Consider the following 20,522-nt stretch of genomic DNA (forward strand, 5'->3'; position numbering starts at 1 on the left):
AACTACACTGCTCTAAAACAACGATCCCCGCTGTGCTTGCTACCCCGTGTCCTAACTCGCATCAAGTCCCGCTCGCCCATCATCCCTGTGCTCGGTGCCCCATGTCCTAACTCACACCGAGTCCCGCTCACCCATCACCCCCTGTGCTTGCCGGCCTACATTGGCTTCCGGTTAAGTAACGCCTCGATTTCAAAATTCTCATCCTTATTTTCAAATCCCTCCATGGCCTCACCCCTTCCTATCGCTGTAATCTCCTCCAGCCCCACAACCCCCAGAGATATCAGCGCTCCTCTAATTCTGCCCTCTTGAGCGTCCCTGATTGTAATCGCTCAACCATTGGTGGCTATGTCTTCTGTTGCCTAGGCCCCAAACTCTGGAACTCCCCCCTAAACCTCTCCACCTCTCTTTCCTCCTTAAAGACACTCCTTAGAATCTATCTCTTTGACCAAGCACCTGCCCTAATTTCTACTTACGAGGCTCGGTGTCAAATTTTTTATCTCATAGCACTCCTGTGAAGTGCCTTGGGATGTTTCACTATGTGAAAGGTGTTATATAAATACAAGTTGTTGTTGTTGTTGGTTGAAGGGTGATCTGACTGAGGTGCTTAAAATTATAAAGCGATTTGATTGGATAGGTAGAGAGAAACTATTTCTTCTGATAGATGAATCCAGAACAAGGAGGAATAACAATCTTAAAATCAGAGCCAGGCAGTTCAGGAGCGCAATCAGGAAGCATTTGTTCACACAAAGGGTGGTGGGAATCTGGAACTCTCTCCCCTTAACAGACTGGGGGTCAGTTGGAGCTTTCAGCACCGAGAGCGATAGATTGTTGTTGGGCGAGGGTATCCAGGGGTTAGGGAGCAAATGCTGGTAAATGGAGTTGACGTACTGTTTGTGGGATCTCCCTGTGCACAACATGGCCGCCACACACTTGACAACAATCACTGCACTCCAAAATGCACTCAGTGACAAGCGGTTTAGGCATTTCAGTGGCATCAGAATACAAGATAAATGCAAATATTTCTTCCTCTTCACGGGATCCCATCAGCATCGCACAGCCAAATGGGTCGTAATTGGAGGGTCCATTCTGTCAAAGGCTGGAGGTGAAGGGGCGATGGTCCCCAAATCACCTCCTGCCTCCATTCTGAGCATCACCCACTGGGAGATACTTTCATGACCCACCTCTCCCAATGCATCTTTCAGCAAATGATCAAATGCTGTAATCTCCAGCCATGTCACTCCCAGGTAATTCACACAATCTAAACTCCAATTACACTCTGAATTTTTAGCACCCAGCCAATAATTAACTGTTGGCATAGAGATGGGATATTCATTCCATTAAATGTCCCTAAAACTTAAACGCAGCTTAAAAATTGGAGCCAGGCCTTTCAGGAGTGAAGTTGGGAAACACTTCTACACTCAAAGGGTGGTAGAGGTTTGGAACTCTCTTCTGCAAAAGGCTAGGTCAGTTATTAATTTTAAATCTGAGACTGATAGAATTTTGTTAACCAAAGGTATTAAGGGATAGGGGGCAAAGGCAGGTATATGGAGTTAGGTCGCAGTTAGGTAGATCAGCCATGAATCGGTGGCTAGGGGGCACAGTCTTAGGATAAGGGGTCAGCCATTGAGGACTGAGATGAGAAGAAATTTCTTCACTCAGAGGGTTGTAACTTGTGAATCTTGCGAGTTCTCTATCCCAGAGGGCTGTGGATGCTGAGTTGTTGAGTATATTCAAGACTGAGATTGATAAATTTTGGAGTCTAGGGGAATCAAGGGATTTGGGGATCAGACGAGAAAATGGAGTTGAGGTAGAAGATCAGCCATGATCTTATTGAATGGTGGAGCGGGCTCAAGGGGCCGAATGGCCGACTACTGCTCCTAATTCTATGTTCTTATGATCCCATTGAATGGCGGAGTGCGCTCGAGGGGCCGAATGGCCTCCTGTTCTTATGTCCCCTGATGAAGATCAAATGGAGTGACAGATTGACGATGTTGGTGGCAATCTCACCCCAGAGTCAGGAGTTGCTGGATTCAAGCCCCACTGCAGGACCTGATCACAATCACGGCAGGCACTCACAGTGCTGCACTGTCAGAAGTGATGGTAAACTGAGGTTCAGGTGGAGAGTAAAAGATCCATTGAAGATGCTCTGGTTAAACTTCCCTGAACCAACACAGCCAGAGACAAGATACCCGTTGATTCCTTGGTCGCTATGTTTGGCCACTTGCTGCTTCAAAGTGGCTGCCACTTTTGGCCAAATTGAGAACAGTTTGCAGAAAATCATCATCTATCGATCCTTATAGTGTCAGCCGTGGCTCAGTGGGCAGCACTCTCGCCTCGGAGTCAGAAGGTCGTGGGTTCGAGCCGCTCTCCAGGGACTTGAGCACAGAAATCCCAGTGCAATGCTGAGGGAGCGCTGCACTGTCGGAGGGGCAGTGCTGAGGGAGCGCTGCACTGTCGGAGGGGCAGTACTGAGGGAGTGCTGCACTGTCGGAGGGGCAGTACTGAGGGAGTGCTGCACTGTCGGAGGGGCAGTACTGAGGGAGTGCTGCACTGTCGGGGGGGCAGTACTGAGGGAGCGCTGCACTGTCGGAGGGGCAGTACTGAGGGAGCGCCGCTCTGTCGGAGGGGCAGTACTGAGGGAGCGCTGCACTGTCGGAGGGGCTGTACTGAGGAAGTGCTGCACTGTCGGAGGGGCAGTACTGAGGGAGTGCTGCACTGTCGGAGGGACAGTACTGAGGGAGTGCCGCACTGTCGGAGGGGCAGTACTGAGGGAGCGCTGCACTGTCGGAGGGGCAGTACTGAGGGAATGCTGCACTGTCGGAGGGGCAGTACGGAGGGAGTGCTGCACTGTCGGAGGGGCAGTACTGAGGGTGCGCCGCCCTGTTGGAGGGGCAGTACTGAGGGAGCGCTGCACTGTCGGAGGTGCCGTCGTTCAGATGAGACGTTAAACTGAGGCCCCATCTGCCCTTCAGATGGATGTAAAAGATCCCATGGCACTATTTCGAAGAAGAGCAGGGGAGTTATCCCCAGTGTCATGGGGCCAATATTTATCCCTCAATCAACATCACTAAAACAGATTATCTGCTCACTATCACATTACTATCTGTGGGAGCTTGCTGTGCGTAAATTGGCTGCTGTGTTTCCCACATTACAACAGTGACTATACTTCAGAAAGAATTTAATTGGCTGTAAAGCGCTTTGAGACGTCCTGTGGTTGTGAAAGGCGCTATATAAATGCAAGTCTTTCTTCTAAAATTCCGCATGAGATGCTGTGCAACTCCAAATATTTGAATCCTTTGTCAGACGTTATTGAGACAGGACTGAGTGTGAAAGCAGAAGTCGGATTGCAGCCTGATGTGGGGCGCTCCCTTGCTGTGAGATTGTCATCTGTTGAGGCTCCCGATGACAGCATCCCTGGGTCACAACTGACTGGGACCCCAGAATAGACATTGCTCTTTCTTTGAGAAACAGTCTCTTGTTAATTTGAAAATATAATGAGGAATTGATTGATGATATTGAGTGTTGCACAAGTGTCAGCAAGATGCTTCACCATGTTTACAACTTTAAAATAAGGAAGAACTTGCATTTATATAGTGCCTTTCACCACTTCAGGACATCTCAAAGCGCTTTACAGCCAATGAAGTACTTTTGAAGTGTAGTCACTGTTGTAATGTGGGAAACGCAGCAGCCAATTTGCACACAGCAAGCTCCCACACACAGCAATGAGATAATGACCAGATAATCTGTCTGACGATGTTGATTGAGGGATAAATATTGCCCAGAACACCAGGGAGAACTCCCCTGCTCTTCTTCAAAATGGTGCCATGGGATCTTTTACATCCAACTGAGATGGCAGATGGAGCCTTGGTTTAACATCTCATCCAAAAGGTGGCATCTCCGACAGTGCAGCACTCCCTCAGTACTGTCCCTCCAACAGTGCGGCACTCCCTCCGCACTACCTCTCTGATAGTGCGGCACTCCCTCACTACTGCACTGGAGTGTCAACCTGGATTCTGTGCTCAAATCCTTGGAGTGGGACTTGAACCCACAACCTTCTGACTCACTGGCAAGAGAGGTACTCACTGAGCCACAGCTGGAAATGTGAAGCTAAGCAAATCATCTCGTTCTGTGTGTAAACCATCGAACCTGTTGATTGGATGTATCTCACTCTGTGTGATTCTGTATATGAAGCTGCTCAAACCCTTTGATTCAGAGCCATCCTGTAACTCCCGACTGTGTGTAATTCTCTAGCTGCTGTAAATGGTTTTGTTGCGTATTTCTTTCAGACGAAGTTCTCCTTAAGTGCCCCCAGCGTGACCATCCCCAGTTAGCGCAAGCTGTCGGCCATCTACGAGCAGGAGCAAGAGGTGTACATGAAGCATTTCCAGGAGTGGTCGGAGGCCAACCAGGTGGAGTTTGTGCAGCATCTGATCTCCTGAACGTGTCATCACTAACATGGCCACGTTAACTGCTACCTGACGCTAATGCTGCAGAGATTTCCTCACTGCCCTGCCCTGCCCAGGGTAGTTGCTCTTGTGTTTGTCAACCATCAAACAGGTATTTTGAGGGTTCATCTGTCCTCGAATTTACGGCATTGAAATATTCACATATCCTTCCTACCTCTGAACTTCCTCCAGCCCTACAACCCTCCGAGATCTCTGCGCTCCTCCAATTCTGGCCTCGTGTCCAACTCCCACTCCCTTTGCTCCACCATTGGTGGCCGTGCCTTCAGCTGCCTGGGCCCCAAGCTCTGGAATTCCCTCCCGAAACCTCCCCACCTCTCTCTCCTCCCTTTAAGACGCTGCTTTAAACCTATTTCTTTGACCCAGCTTTTGGTCATCTATCCCAGTATCTCTTTACGTGGCTCAGTGTCAAATTTGATCTGATGATGCTCCTGTGAAGCACTTTGGGATGTCTAACTACATTATACTGCATATTATGGAAATCGAGGGATATGGGGACAGTGCAGGAAGGTGGAGTTGAGGTAGACGATCAACCATGATCTCATTGAATGACGGAGCAGGCTCGAGGGGCCGAAAGGCCTACTCCTGCTCCTAATTCTTATGTTGTTATTAAAGGCGCTATATAAATGGGGAGTTGTTGTTATTGAAGTTGCAGGTTGCTGCCATTAGAGGCCCTCGGAGAGCTATGTGCTGGGGAAGGTGCAGACTGCCCTTTGCTTCAACTGTATTGGTCCCTCTCCTCATCCCCTCCACATGTACGCTGCCGACACCCAGCTCTATCTCACCACTACCTCTCTCCACCCCCCCACAGTCTCTGATTTGTCACACTGCTTGTCTAACATCCAGCACTGGATGAGCAGAAATTTCCTCCAGCTAAATATTGGGAAGACCGAAGCCATTGTCTTCGGTCCCCGTCGCAAATTGCGTTCCCCAGTCACTGACTCCGTCCCTCTCCCTGTCCACCGACAGAGGCTGAACCAGACCATTCGCAGCCTTTGACCTTGAGATCAGCTTCCGACAACATACCATCTCCAAGACTGGTACTCCCACCTCCGTAACATCGCCCGTCTCCGCCCCTGCCTCAGCTCATCCGCTGCTGGAACCCTCATCCACCCCCTTTGTTACCACCAGACTCGACTATCCCAACGCACTCCTGGCCAACCTTCTACCCTCCTTAAATTTGTGCTCATCCAAAACTCTGCTGCCCCGTGTCCTAACTCGCACTGAGTCCCGCTCACCCATCACCCTCGCTGACCTACATTGATCCCGATCTGGCAACGCCTCTATTTTAAAATCCCTCTATGACCTTGCCCCTCCCTATCTCTGTAAAGTCCTCCAGACCCACAACTCTCTGAGATCTCTGCGTTCCTCCAATTCTGTCCTCTAACACATTGTTGATTTTGTGGGGTACGGTGGTCTAATGGTTATGTTACTGGGCTCGTAATCCAGAGGCCTGGACTAATGATTGTGTCCAATTCTGGGCAACGCACTTTAGGAAGGATGTGAAGGCCTTCGAGAGGGTGCAGAAAAGATTTACAGCAATGGTTCCAGGGATGAGGGACTTCAGTTACGTGGATAGACTGGAGAAGCTGTGGTTCTCCTTGGAGCAGAGAAGATTGAGAGGCGATTTGATACAGGTGTTCAAAATCATGAGGAGTCTGGACAGAGTAGATAGAGAGAAACTGTTCCCACTGGTGGAAGGGTCAAGAACCAGAGGACACAGATTTAAGGCGATTGTCAGAAGAACCAAAGGCAACATTTACGCAGCGAGTGGTTAGGATCTGGAATGCGCTGCCTGAGAGGGCGGTGGAGGCAGACTCAATCGTGGCTTTCAAAAGGGAGTCAGATAAGTACCTGAAGGAAAAAATTGCAGGGCTATGGGGAAAGGGCGGGTAGTGGGACTGGCTGAAGTGCTCTTGCAGAAAGCCAGCACAGACTCGACGGGCCAAATGGCCTCCTTCGGTGCTGTAACTATTCTATGATTATATGATCCGGAGACATGTGGGGCAAAATTGCCCCTTTTTATAGCCTCGATGGCAACTCCGGGTGTAAAGCTCCCTCTACACTGTCCTATCAACACACCCAGGGCAGGTACAACACGGGTTAGATACAGAGTAAAGCTCCCTCTACACTGTCCCATCAAACATTCCCAGGGCAGGTACAGCACGGGTTAGACACAGAGTAAAGCTCCCTCTACACTGTCCCATCAAACACTCCCAGTGCAGGTACAGCACGGGTTAGATACAGAGTAAAGCTCCCTCTACACTGTCCCATCAAACACTCTCAGGGCAGGTACAGCACGAGTTAGAAACATAGAAACATAGAAACATAGAAAATAGGTTCAGGAGTAGGCCATTCGGCCCTTCGAGCCTCCACCATCATTCAATATGATGAAGGCTGATCATGCAACTTCAGTACCCCATTCCTGCTTTCTTTCCATACCCCTTGATCCCTTTAGCCGTAAGGGCCACATCTAACTCCCTTTGAATATATCTAACGAACTGGCATCAACAACTTTCTGTGGTAGAGAATTCCACAGGTTCACAATTCTCTGAGTGAAGAAGTTTCTCCTCATCTCAGTCCTAAATGGCTTACCCCTTATCCTTAGACTGTGACCCCTGGTCTGGACTTCCCCAACATCGGGAACATTCTTCCTGCATCTAACCTGTCCAATCCTGTCAGAATTTTATATGTTTCTATGAGATTCCCTCTCATTCTTCTAAATTCCAGTGAATATAAGCCTAGTCGATCCAATCTTTCTGCATATGTCAGTCCTGCAATCCCAGCAATCAGTCTGATGAACCTTCACTGCACTCCCTCAATAGCAAGAATGTCCTTCCTCAGATTAGGAGACCAAAACTGTACACAATATTCAAGGTGTGGCCTCACCAAGACCCTGTACAACTGCAGTAAGACCTACCTGCTCTTATACTCAAATCCTCTCGCTATAATGAAGGCCAACATGCTATTTTCCTTCTTCACCGCCTGCTGTACCTGCATGCCAACTTTCAACAGATACAGAGTAAAGCTCCCTCTACACTGTTCCATCAAACACTCCCAGGGCAGGTACAGCATGGGTTAGATACACTTCTCAATCTCTCACTCATTCTCACTCTCTCTCACTCCCTCACTCGCTTGCTCTCTCTCACACTACTGCCCTCTCAGAATGATTCACTCACTCTATTCCGCCTGAGCCCTCAGTTAAAGTCTCTATAACTGTGTTGTACAAGAGGCATACTGTCTTTTTGTGGTCATGTTCGATGAAGAGAGTATGTTGTATTACAGACCTTACAATGGGGTTCCTGTTTATTACAATGTTTCATATATTAGTGTGTGAAAGAAGGGCACTCGTAGTGAGGGGCCTGAGGTCATAGAAAGGGCAATCAGTATCATTCCCTGTCAAGCAGCTGGGGCCATTGGCTGGGGTTCATGGCTAGAGTTCATAGCTAGGGGTTAGGGTTCGTGGCTAGGGGCTGGGGTTCATGGCTAGGGGATGGGGTTCATGGCTAGGGGCTGGGGTTCATGGCTAGGGGATGGGGTTCATGGCTAGGGGCTGGGGTTCATGGCTAGGGGCTGGCATTCAAGGCTAGGGTTCATGGTTAGGGGCTGGGGTTCAAGGCTAGGGTTCATGGCTAGGGGCTGGGGTTCAAGGCTAGGGGCTGGGGTTCATGGATAGGGTTCATGGCTAGGGGCTGGGGTTCAAGGCTAGGGTTCGTGGCTAGGGGCTGGGGTTCATAGCTAGAGGCTGGGGTTCATGGCTAGGGTTCATGGCTAGGGGCTGGGGTTCAAGGCTAGGGTTCGTGGCTAGGGGCTGGGGTTCATAGCTAGAGGCTGCAGTTCATGGCTAGGAGCTGGGGTTCATGGCTAGGGGCTGGGGTTCATGGCTAGGGGCTGGGGTTCATGGCTAGGGGCTGGGGTTCAAGGCTAGGGTTCATGGCAAGGGGCTGGGGTTCAAGGCTAGGGTTCATGGTTAGGGGCTGGGGTTCAAGGCTCGGGGCTGGGGTTCATGGCTAGGGGCTGGGGTTCATGGCTATGGGCTAGGGTTCATAGCTAGGGGCTGGGGTTCATGGCTAGAGGCTGGGGTTCATGGCTAGGGGTGGGGTTCATGGCTATGGGCTGGGGTTCATAGCTAGAGACTGGGGTTCATGGCTAGGGGCTGGGGTTCATGGCTAGGGACTGGGGTTCATGGCTATGGGCTAGGGTTCATAGCTAGAGGCTGAGGTTCATGGCTATGGGCTGGGGTTCATAGCTAGGGGCTGGGGTTCATAGCTAGGGGCTGGAGTTCATGGCTAGGGGCTGGGGTTCATAGCTAGGGGCTGGGGTTCATGGCTAGGGGCTGGGGTTCATGGCTATGGGCTAGGGTTCATAGCTAGGGGCTGGGGTTCATGGCTATGGGCTGGGGTTCATAGCTAGGGGCTGGGGTTCATAGCTAGGGGCTGGAGTTCATGGCTAGGGGCTGGGGTTCATAGCTAGGGGCTGGGGTTCATGGCTAGGGGATGGGGTTCATGGCTATGGGCTAGGGTTCATAGCTAGGGGCTGGGGTTCATGGCTAGGGGCTGGGGTTCATGGCTAGGGGCTGGGTTTCATGGCTATGGGCTGGGGTTCATAGCTCGGGGCTGGAGTTCATGGCTAGGGGCTGGGGTTCATAGCTCGGGGCTGGGGTTCATGGCTAGGGGCTGGGGTTCATAGCTAGGGGCTGGGGTTCATGGCTAGGGGCTGGGGTTCATAGCTAGGGGCTGGTGTTCAAAGCTCGGGGCTGGGATTTATGGCTAGGGGCTGGGGTTCATGGCTAGGGGCTGGCGTTCAAGGCTAGGATTCATGGCTTGGGGCTGGGGTTCATGGCTAGGGGCTGGGGTTCATGGCTAGTGGTCATAGCAAGGGGCTGGGGTTTGTGGAAATGTATTTTTATCTAAGCTGATACCATACGGTATTTGTGTGCCTTTTGATTAAAATGGAGTCCTGGCCCTTCCAGAACTTTCTGCATTTTAGCAGCCAGCTTGTATAAACAGCCAAACCTGCTGTTAGATGGCTGATGGCCATCAGACAGCTAGGAGACAAGTCATGCTGAGACAAGTAACCCCCCCATGGTGCTCTCCTATTGTCTACACTACAGGAGTTCCATGTCACCCCACCCTTATCTTCTAGCCATTATCTCTTTCCTTTACCTCATCCATTTGAAGCAAACAGGTAAACTGACCAGGAAATTGGATAATCCTGACACAATACAAGACAGGTGATAGCCCATTACCTATGACTCATGGAGTAATGGCCGTTTGGCTTTCTGATAACCCTGACAAAAGGAAATATCTTGACACCATTAACTCTTTATCTGTATTCACTGACTGTGAGACAGAGCAATACACAGGGAGAGGCCAGAACTTGGGTTTTACTGTATAAATATCTTGTGAAGCTGTACCATTGCGGAGGTGCCCTTGACTGAGTGAAACCTACCCCTTGCGAGCAAGTAAATTAAAAGGGAAACTTCTATCGGAGCTATAAGTGTCGGAGTCATTCTTTTCTGAGGTCGAGATTTTGACAGGTTCATGGCTAGGGTTCATGGCTAGGGGCTGGGGTTCATGGCTAGGGTTCATGGCTAGGGGCTGCAGTTCATGGCTAGGGTTCATGGCTTGGGGCTGGGGATCATGGCTAGGGTTCATGACCTGGGGCTGGGGTTCATAGCTTGGGGCTGGGGTTCATGGCTAGAGTTCATAGCTAGGGGCTGGGGATCATGGCTAGGGTTCATGGCTAGGGGCTGGGGTTCATGGCTAGTGTTCATAGCTAGGGGCTGGGGTTCATGGCTCGGGTTCATGGCTTGGGGCTGGGGTTCATAGTTAGGGGCTGGGGTTCATGGCTAGGGTTCATGGCTTGGGGCTGGGGTTCATGGCTAGAGTTCATGGCGAGGGGCTGGGGTTCATGACTAGGGGCTGGGGCTAATGACTTGGGGCTGGGGTTCATGGCTAGGGGCTTGGGTTCATGGCTTGGGGCTAGGGTTCATGGCTAGGGGCTCTGGTTCATGGCTATGGTTCATGGCAGCATCAGTTGGTTCAGGCAGAGGGTTATCTGTAGAATTGTGTTGAGTTGGGTTGAGATGAGTTGGGTTAAGTTAAGTTGAGATGAGATGAGATGAGATGGGTTGAGTTGAGTTGGGTTGAGTTGGGTTAAGTTGAGTTGAGATGAGATGAGATGAGATAGGTTGAGATGAGTTGGGTTGAGATGAATTGGGTTGAGATGAGTTGAGTTGGGTGGAGTTGAGTTGGATTGAGATGAGTTGAGATGTGTTGAGAAGAGTTGAGAGTTGAGATGAGATGAGTTGAGTTGAGTTGGGTTGGGTTGAGATGAGTTGAGATGAGTTGGGATGAGTTGTGTTGGGATGAGTTGAGATGCGATGAATTTAGTTGAGTTGGGTTGGGTTGAGATGAGTTGAGATGAGTTGAGATGAGTTGGGTTGGGATGAGTTGAGATGAGTTGAGATGTGTTGTGTTGGGTTGAGTTGAGATGGGGTGAGATGAGTTGAGGTGATTTGGTTTGGGTTGGGTTGAGATGAGTTGTGTTGGGATGAGTTGAGATGCAATGAGTTGGGTTGGGATGAGTTGGTTTGGGTTGGGTTGAGATGAGTTGAGATGAGTTGTGTTGGGATGAGTTGAGATGCGATGAGTTGGATTGAGATGAGGTGTGATGAGTTGGGTTGGGTTGACATGAGTTGAATTGAGATGAGTTGAGATAAGTTGTGTTGGGTTGAGTTGAGATGCGATGAGTTGATTGTTACGCTGGGACTCCCTTCAGCAGTCGACCTTGAGGTCAACCTACTGGTGGGGGTGTTTGGGCTGAAGGGGTCCTCAGAACGTGGTTTCCAATTCAAGCGCAGCTCCTGAAAGACCGCCTGGGACTGGCATACATTCCCCATGCGCTTCCCCTGCTCCCCGTCCCTTATACCTAAATCATACCTTACCTGCGATAAGGCAGTGTCTGACCATTTCCTTATATCAATCTCTACCCTTATTCCCCTTCCCCCTCCTTAACCCATTTCTTTTCGTATTCCGCCCTGGAAGAAACTCTTCCTCAAGTCCCGAACCACTGCACATTCTAATTCCCAACTACCTGGCCTTTGGCTTACTATTCTCCATGACATCTCTGCAGCTATTGACTTACTAAATCACACCCACTCCACCAGCTTCAATGTCCTTGTCCCCACTAAAATAATTACATGCTCTCACCCTAGTCATTCCCCCTGGTATAGCCCTCATCTCCGATCCCTTTAGTCCAAGGGACGCAGACTTCAACGTCTTTGGCGGACAAATGATCTAATCATCCATCACCAGATTTGGTGAGATCATATAAAGTAGCACCAGTTCCTGCTCTCCATCACTAAAACTGGCCACTAATCTAAGACCATCCAGGACAGCAAAAATAACACCAAGCGTCCCTTCTCCACCACTAACCATCTCCTCAATCCACCCTCCCTGCCTCCCCCTCCCTCACCAACAATAAATGTGAGGAGCTCATGAACTTCTTTGTCAAAAAGATCAAGAACATCCATTCAACAGCTTCTGCTCTCACTGCCCTCCGGATCTCATCTCATCTTCGTGTTTCCCCTGCCCTAACCCTAAATTTGTATATTTCTCTAATTTCTCTCCTATCTTCCCTCTTGCCCTTTCAAAGCTCACCTTGTCAATGAGACCAACCGCCTGCTCTCTCGACCCTATTTCTGCTAAATCACTGACCATGCAGCTTTCCTTCCTTGCCCACATGTTGATGGATATTGTTAATGGTTCTCTCTCCTCAGGTACTGTCCCCCTTTCCTTCAAATCTGCCACCAGCACCCCTCTCCTCAAAAAAACAACCCTCGTCCGACCCTTCCATCCTTGCAAACTACTGCTCCATCTCCAACCTCCCTGAACCTATCGTTCCAACTGTAACCATAGGATCACCTGCAATAGCTTCCCGATCCCGCACTGTCACCTGGTGACCCCAAGGATCTATCCTTGGGCCCCTCTTGTTTTGCGTTTACATGCTGCCCCTCGGTGACATTATCCAGCAACACAACGTGGCCACATATCTGCAGCAAAACTAAGACCGAATGTTTTCTGGAAGAATCACTTGTCACTCTGGATCGGTACCATACATCAAAACGGTTTATTATGCCGGTGGGGAGATGAAGCCACTGGTTCATCCAAGCATTTCTCTCCACCGAACAGAAGATTTCATGGATATTTATATGTTTTACAATAGTTTACTACAGCTACTTCAGCCCATTTCGGCTGGACATATCCAATCACATTGATTATAGATTACATATAGATTCAATTAGGCCAATAGAATTGGTCTCTAAACATCAGGTGCCAACGTGATCGCCTCGTGTGTTACTAAGGGTTACTCATGGTCTTGTGACATTGTCCAGGCCTCCCTTATCTTACTGTCCTTGGGTGCTGTCTCTGTGTAGTTTCCTTATCTTAATCCTGATACAGGAGTACTATTGTTCTATCATTCTACCGGGACATCTTGTCTGGGGCCTGGAGGTCTGTTGATTAAAGACATCTGCTGAGTTTGTCTTTTCTGTGTATTTCTGTGTGAGGAACGACAGTTACCAGTAACTAGGAATGTGGTCAATTTTGCTAGCTACACTCCCTTAGTGCTTGCTGAATCACTAGCAGCCATCTTTATATATATCCTGCCACCATTTTACACACACATATTTAATTCTAACCTTATGCCACAGGTGCCTTTGCTCTATGGAAACGCCCTTCAACAATCCCCCCTTTCGGTAAAGGGGCTAATCCTAGCTCCTTAAACAGACACTAATTTATATTATTTATGTTTTTGTATCACCTGGTATTCCCTGCCTCAACGTGCTGGCCAGTCATGTGATTTCAGGAGTCCCAGTTGCTTAGATCAAATTGATATAGTTCGAATTTCCCTTCTCGTCTGTCACACGGACTTCCTTGCTTATCTGAGCTCTGGTGATAAACCTCCATTGTTGTGCAAAGTATCTGCAGGACAGGCAAGCCATGACACCCCATGTTAATGCTAAGACTAGCCGTATCCCGACCAGTATATGTGATATTATTCGGCTCCAGGGGTGGATGTTGACATTCACCCTCCTCCACCAACTCTCATCCTGCAACTCTGTGTCGGTGTCTTTCTCCACTATTTTAATCTTCATCTGTAGTTGGTGGTAGAGTTTGACAGACTGGCCTACTCTGAGTCTTAGTTCCCTTAACACTTCCACTAAATGGTGTATAGGGGCCTGCTCTGGCTCGTCATAGTCCTGCAGGTGATCATGGAGCTGATCGGTAACGTTAATGATTTTGGTACCTCGCTGTCTAACATGGATAATGCGGGCTTGCCCTATAGTAACGGGTCGTAGGGGTGGAAAACAGAAGCTTGGTTGCAGGATCTGGCATTGCAAGCCTTTATACTGAAATGAACGTTCCGTGGTGGAGACACAGTGTCTCCCTTTGCCTCCATACCCGGCCCGGGCAAAATGTGTGGGGGCAGGTACTATTTCCAGAACGCATCCATCAGTTCGATTAAAACCACACTCATCTAGTTCTCCCTGTCCCACCGAGTGGGGGCACACCGTGATCTCGCCCCTCTGTTTGCACCATGTCAGGGAGAAACCGTATAGCGTGTTATCTCTATGGATCACGGAGACTGCGGTTAAGTAGTAACGGAGGGAGGCAGTGCCGCGTACGATCCCGATATTCTCCAGTTGATAAAGGGGAGACAGACCTGAGTCTCGTGCGACTATAGGGAGCATCAAGACAATCCCCACTTCCGCAGCTGTGCCCATTTGGCAGTTTGGGATCGCTGGGTATACTCTGGTTAGTCCCTTCAGAGTGCAGTTATCCAGTGTCCCCTTCAGCTTGGCTAGCTGAGCCAGTTGTGAGCTGTCTATCCAGTCTGGTACCTCCCCCCTTTGGATCTTATCGAGATTGTGTCGTATCTGTCCCTCCATCCATAAACCGTAAGCGTGACAGAGTTGCTCCGTCGGAGCTTTCCGGCATCTTCCTTTTCTCTGTCAATTAGGCAATTAATTGTTTTGGCATGTGTCTCGATTATTGAAATTCCATCTAGCTGTAGTTCCATGCCTTCCCTTCCTACATCGGCTTGGTCTTTCTGATTCTGCTCTGCCGCTCTAGTAGTTCCCTCATCACCCCTTTAAGTTGTTCCACCTTTTCATTCAGCCCTTGTATATCCAGTGAGTTTACTATGGAGGTCCCGGTATTAAAGCCGATAGCAGCATTGTTAACTATTCCTCTCTTATTCCTTTGCATCTGCTCTTGTCCCAGGAACCTACTGGCGCCCATGGCATCGGCAGCCTGCTGCATTACAACTTTACTTAATACACTATACATATTCCTTGCCTGTTCCTTACAATATGCCTGAGATATTGATCAGAACCGGCACAATTTCATGCTTAACATTATCATATAATAGTTCACCTTTGTTAAGTAATACAATCCCGTTCTGCGGTCCCATTGTGATTGAGGGGCTTGGTAAGATTTCGGATGAGGTGGAGGTCGCCATGGGGCGCAACGTCGGAGGAGGTGAAAAACATACGTACAAAGATACAGCGGCTGCCCCTACCTCCTCATAATAGCCACACACCCCCACCCCCTTTCTGTAAGTGCCCGCCGGCTGGGGCTTGACAGGGGGCGCACAAATGATCTCGAAAGTACACTTATCGGGTCCCCTGGCCTCCTCCCTTCTGATACAGTTGACCCTGGTATCAGTGGAGCAGTGGATGCATACTGTGTCTTTGCTGGAGTGTACCTGCAGCCAAGCATTAAAATACGTTCTGTCCTTGCTCCAGTCTTTGGCTGCTGGGATGCATATTCCATCAGTTAAAATAAACAAGATCCCATAGTTCGGGTAAGTATGTCTTTCCTGCGTTTGCTGCATCCCTCGTAGTCCATCCGAGTTATCTGACGCTTGTACGAGTGTCGAGATCCCTAGTATCATGCTGCAGAGCTGAAATGGCCACTGCAATTCCATCTCGGTGGGTGGTTTATTTGAAAACTTTAAACAGATAGCCTGGTCGTCACCAGGTATTAGGTACTGATTTGTTCACGCTGAGATTGCTCTGTAAAATTAGAGGTGAAGTTTAGGTTATCCATACTTTTTATAGCCGTACCATCTCTATCACTACCTGTCCTCGTCTGTATGGTCGTCGGTCCTATACTAAGGCTTGAGCTTGCTCAGTAAGTCATCTAAATACCATCCATACTCCTACCAATATTAGGGCCACCATTATGCCTGCAAACATTCCATCCTTTAATGTGTTTTGCCACTCCTGATATTTAGCAGCATACCAGGCGGTCTCCCTGAGGGGTACTATTTCGGGGTCCGACATGGTTTTAGTTATATTTCTTCAACTGGGACCAGTGTTTCCACCAGCCCTTTCCTTTCATATCAACACACGCACATGTGTCACTAGTTAAGATTATGTCATAAGGCCCCATCCACCTTGGGGAAAATCCCGTGCGTTCAGGAATGATTTGTACCAGGACTTTATCCCCTACCTGTGGCAGGTTCAGTTCGGTCGTGCCCTGGTCTTGGGTCTCTAGGTCTCATTTGGTCTGCTGGTCCCTCACCTCCTGTTGCAATTTTTTTAACTGTGAATCTAATTGTTTAACATATTGTTTAATCGATCTCGTAAGGGTCCCATATCTTCCCCTCCCACTGTTACATTCTCAGGGAGTTTCATAGCTCTACCGGTCATTAGCTCGAAAGGGGTCAGACCCGTTTGATTTGGGGTGACCCTAAGCCTCATTAATATACAGGGTAGAACATCCACCCATCCCTTTCCTGTCTCAGCTATTGCCTTAGCAATTTCCGTCTTAAGAGTACGATTCATGCGTTCCACCATCCCTGAACTTTGGGGGTGATAGGGGATATTGAACCGTTGCCGAATCCCTAATTGTCTGCACGCCCATTTCATGACCTGTCCTGTAAAGTGTGTGTCTTGGTCAGAATCAATTTGGAGGGGTACTCCCCAGTGTGGGATTATGTCGAAGGCAAGAATACAGGCCATGGTGGTAGCCCCACAATCCCGAGTGGGGAATGCCTCCACCCATCTGGTGAACTGATCGATGATTACCAAACAATATTTCTTCCCCCTGCTGTTGGGTAACGGTCCGGTGAAATCAATCTGTAAGTTTTCCCACGGGCCTTTAGGACGCGGCTGATGTCCCAATTTAACGTTTATAGGTTTTCCGGGATTATGCTGCGCGCATATCAAGCAGCGCTGGCAAAGCTTCGCTACGTCTCGTCCTATTCCGGCCCACCACCAGTCCTTTGTTAAACGACTTAATGTCCCATCCTGCTCGGTATGATCCGGTTCATGGTGTAGTTTGAGTCGCTCAGTCTGGATAGATGGTGGGACCACTACCTGTTTTCCCTTTCTCCATACACCATCTCCCCCCTTTACCGCCCCTTGTTGTTCCCACTTGGACTGTTCTTCTGGGCTACTTCCCTCCTGCACTTTCTGAATATTCAGTTCCTCTGGCCCTATCGCGGCTACTGAGAGAGTCTGAGGCTCAGCCTCTTCCCCAGCGCTTCGGGCTGCTTGGTCTGCTAGCATGTTTCCCCGTTGCTCTTTGCTTTCGATCTTCTGTGATATATCCCCGTCTATTCCAGGCTGTCATATAGTCGTGAACTACCCCAAACGTGTATCGACTGTCTGTGAAGACATTCACGCGCTTTCCCTCCGCTAGTTTCAAGGCTTCTGTTAGCGGCACGAGTTCGGCTACCTGAGCTGATACTGTCCCTTCCAAGCCTCCTCGCAAGAGTGTGGTTCCGTCTTGATCTACCACAGCCCATCCAGTTCGAAACTGTCCGTTGATGTACCGACGGGATCCGTCGATGTAAAGGGTCAGGTCGGGGTCGGCCAGGGGGTCATCGGCTATTTCTCCCTCCTCTCCCTGATCTATCTCTATCTGACACTGGTGGGGCTCGCCTTCAGTCACCATTCCTTCGGCTGGGTGAAACCCTACATCTTTTATTATCCGTTCTGATTGATCTTTGGGTATCAATACTGTTTCCCACGTAGCCCATCGGGCATCTGACACTGTTTTTACCCTCCGGTGTTCAGCAATTCCACTATCGTATGCTTAGTGTGTATAGCCAACTGTCCGGACATTGTCACAGACTCACATACTATTGCAGCCCATGCTGCACAATCGAGGGCCGCTACTCATCGATGGAGTCCCTTTACTACCGGGGACTCCTGTGTGGAGTAATATGCTACAGGTCTCATTGCACCCCCCTTTCCTTGGGTCACTGTAAAAGCCCTCCTCCAGATTGTAATACACGTGGAATGGTTTGGACATGTCTGGTGGTAACTTTAGAGCAGGGGCTGACAGCAGCCCAGCCTTTAATTGTTTATAAGCTTCTTCCTGTTCCACTCCCCATTCTACCTGATCTGTTCCGGGTTTTCCACCCTTGACTAAATGCTGAATGGGTTCTGCAATTGTTGCGAACCGGGGAATGAAACTCCTACAATAGTTGAACAGCCCCATCACCCGCCGTACGCCCCGCACCGTGGTAGGTCGAGGCATGTCGGCAATCGCCACTTTTCGATCGACCGGGAGAGTCTGAGTTCCTTGATTAATGTCGTGCCCCAAGTATCGTACTTTAGTCTGTCCCATTTGTGCTTTCCTCGGATTTATCTTAAACCCTGCTTTCCCTAACATTCTCAAAACCGCTGTTAGGGCGCCCAGATGCTCTCGGTCATTTGACGAGGCTATGAGAATGTCGTCCATGTATTGTAGGATCGTACTGTTGTACGGTATTAGATCCAAGGCTCATGACTCGATGGAAAATGTTTGGACTATTGTGGAATCCTTGAGGGCGTCGAGTCCATGTGTACTGCTTGCCCTGGGAAGTGAAGGCAAACTTTTCCTGGGACTCGGGATACAATGGGATCGACCAGAATCCATTAGCAATGTCGAGAACAGTAAAGACCTTGTGTTCTGGACTCAGGCCGTTAAAGATCGTGGCCTTCTGGCCTTTTGGGAGTCACTTTATTCAGGGCTGTATAGTCCATGGTTAATCGGTAGCTATTGTCGGGCTTTTTCACCGGCCACATTGGGGAGTTCGTGATCCATACTGTTTGTCTTAATATACCTTGTTCTACCAGGTCTTTTATGATGATCTCAGTGGCCCGTATGGCTTCAGGTTTAATCAGGTACTGCTTGTGGGGAGGGTGAGTTGGCCCTATAATCTTCTCTGGTAATATATTAATGAGTCCGCAGTCCTGTTTGTCTTTCACCCAGATATCAGGCAGAGCTTAACATATTTAGACATTTAGAGACCGCATGGATGAACTACAACAATTGTACATTCCTGTCTGGCGTAAAAATAAAAAAGGGAAGGTGGCTCAACCGTGGCTATCAAGGGAAATCAGGGATAGTATTAAAGCCAAGGAAGTGGCATACAAATTGGCCAGAAATAGCAGCGAACCTAGGGACTGGGAGAAATTTAGAACTCAGCAAAGGAGGACAAAGGGTTTGATTAGGGCAGGGAAAATGGAGTACGAGAAGAAGCTTGCAGGGAACATTAAGACGGATTGCAAAAGTTTCTATAGATATGTAAAGAGAAAAAGATTAGTAAAGACAAACGTAGGTCCCCTGCAGTCAGAATCAGGGGAAGTCATAACGGGGAACAAAGAAATGGCAGACCAATTGAACAAGTACTTTGGTTCGGTATTCACTAAGGAGGACACAAACCACCTTCCGGATATAAAAGGGGTCAGAGGGTCTAGTAAGGAGGAGGAACTGAGGGAAATCCTTATTAGTCGGGAAATTGTGTTGGGGAAATTGATGGGATTGAAGGCCGATAAATCCCCAGGGCCTGATGGACTGCATCTCAGAGTACTTAAGGAGGTGGCCTTGGAAATAGCGGATGCATTGACAGTCATTTTCCAACATTCCATTTACTCTGGATCAGTTCCTATGGAGTGGAGGGTAGCCAATGTAACCCCACTTTTTAAAAAAGGAGGGAGAGAGAAAACAGAGAATTATAGACCAGTCAGCCTGACATCGGTAGTGGGTAAAATGATGGAATCAATTATTAAGGATGTCATAGCAGTGCATTTGGAAAGAGGTGACATGATATGTCCAAGTCAGAATGGATTTGTGAAAGGGAAATCATGCTTGACAAATCTTCTGGAATTTTTTGAGGATGTTTCCAGTAGAGTGGACAAGGGAGAACCAATTGATGTGGTATATTTGGACTTTCAGAAGGCTTTCGACAAGGTCCCACACAAGAGATTAATGTGCAAAGTTAAAGCACATGAGATTGGGGGTAGTGTGCTGACATGGATTGAGAACTGGTTGTCAGACAGGAAGCAAAGAGTAGGAGTAAATGGGGACTTTTCAGAATGGCAGGCAATGACTAGTGGGGCACAGCAAGGTTCTGTGCTGGGGCCCCAGCTGTTTACATTAATGATTTAGACGAGGGGATTAAAAGTAGTATCTCCAAATTTGCAGATGACACTAAGTTGGGTGGCAGTGTGAGCTGCGAGGAGGATGCTATGAGGCTGCAGAGCGACTTGGATAGGTTAGGTGAGTGGGCAAATGCATGGCAGATGAAGTATAATGTGGATAAATGTGAGGTTATCCACTTTGGTGGTAAAAACAGAGAGACAGACTATTATCTGAATGGTGACAGATTAGGAAAAGGGGAGGTGTAATGAGACCTGGGTGTCATGGTACATCAGTCATTGAAGGTTGGCATGCAGGTACAGCAGACGGTTAAGAAAGCAAATGGCATGTTGGCCTTCATAGCGAGGGGATTTGAGTACAGGGGCAGGGAGGTGTTGCTACAGTTGTACAGGGCCTTGGTGAGGCCACACCTGGAGTATTGTGTACAGTTTTGGTCTCCTAACCTGAGGAAGGACATTCTTGCTATTGAGGGAGTGCAGCGAAGGTGCACCAGACTGATTCCCGGGATGGCGGGACTGATCTATCAAGAAAGACTGGATCAACTGGGCTTGTATTCACTGGAGTTCAGAAGAATGAGAGGGGACCTCATAGAAACGTTTAAAATTCTGACGGG

The 20,522-nt window shown here is 48.9% G+C and overlaps 1 pseudogene; it reads left to right on the forward strand.

Moving 5' to 3' along the window:
* Nucleotides 1-20,522, forward strand: part of LOC139255402 (F-box/WD repeat-containing protein 1A-like) — a 441,926-nt pseudogene that overhangs the window by 23,696 nt on the left and 397,708 nt on the right.

This window comes from Pristiophorus japonicus, chromosome 3 (assembly GCF_044704955.1).
Source record: "Pristiophorus japonicus isolate sPriJap1 chromosome 3, sPriJap1.hap1, whole genome shotgun sequence".
Lineage (NCBI taxonomy): Eukaryota > Metazoa > Chordata > Chondrichthyes > Pristiophoridae > Pristiophorus > Pristiophorus japonicus.